Below are 901 nucleotides of genomic sequence, written 5' to 3'. Positions count from 1 at the left end.
TCAGCAGGCCCTGGGTGCTCTGAGATGGCAAATAGGACCAATAGCCCTGCTTTGCCTTCCCACAACTTGCTGATGCACCCAGGAGAAGTAGAGTCAGCAGCAGGATCCACGATTGTCCTATCAGATGCTGTGTGAAACATCTTTGGGGTCTTAAGAAGCACCCATTTCGGAAACCACGCTGGTGGGTCTCCCTGTAGCTCCCTCCCCTGCACCCAGAGCCAGAGGGGCGGCCCCAGGAAGCGTCTCCGCAGGGTGGGAATGTGGTTGGGCCTTGCATTTGGGTTGGCAGCGAGAGCTGCTCTGACCTGAGTCATCTCACTCACAACCTGCCTTTCCCAGAAAGCGACTCCTTCGGGGAGCCCGGGGCATGCTCTGCGGTGGATGTGTTGGCCTTGCCTGCGTCCCCCGTGCTCCCTCGGGGGCCATATTTATGTTTTCGTGGCCTCTTTCCTCCTCTCCCCTTCAAGTGGGGCTCAGTGGAGGTGCATCGAGGCGGTCAAAGCCAGTGCACTATGCAAGACTGGGGATTTTTGGGATGTAGAACTTTGCCAAAGCTCCTGACACGCAGAAAAGACGCGGTTGGGAAAGAAAACAAAAACCTGGCAGGCTGCGTCCTACCCAGGGATAGAGCAGAGAGAGAGTCAGGTACCGGGGCACATGAGGGGGTGCCAGCCCTGTCCATGTCCTCTGTAGGTGCATCCCCCAAACTTTGGGGCCTGCAGGTTGGCAATTCAGACACCCAAAATGGCTATTTTACACACAGCCTGGTGGGGAGACACATTTTTGCAACCGAGAAGCTTGTATTTAAGCCAAGCCTGTGTTATTTCTTTGTGGTCTGTGCTTCGGAGGTGCAGAGGTGTCTCCTGGCTGCCCACGAAGCTGGCATTTCTGTCCCATTTCC

General features: G+C 56.0%; 1 protein-coding gene across 2 annotated transcripts in view; it reads left to right on the top strand.

Annotated features, from left to right (window-relative positions):
- The window catches only part of PIK3R2 (phosphoinositide-3-kinase, regulatory subunit 2 (beta)), an 8993-nt gene that overhangs the window by 942 nt on the left and 7150 nt on the right, over nt 1-901 (top strand). The gene's annotated exons all lie outside the window — the stretch shown is intronic.

Source organism: Mesitornis unicolor, unplaced genomic scaffold, assembly GCF_000695765.1.
Source record: "Mesitornis unicolor isolate BGI_N332 unplaced genomic scaffold, ASM69576v1 scaffold35757, whole genome shotgun sequence".
Classification (NCBI taxonomy): domain Eukaryota; kingdom Metazoa; phylum Chordata; class Aves; order Mesitornithiformes; family Mesitornithidae; genus Mesitornis; species Mesitornis unicolor.
This window is presented reverse-complemented; position numbering and strand designations above follow the sequence as displayed.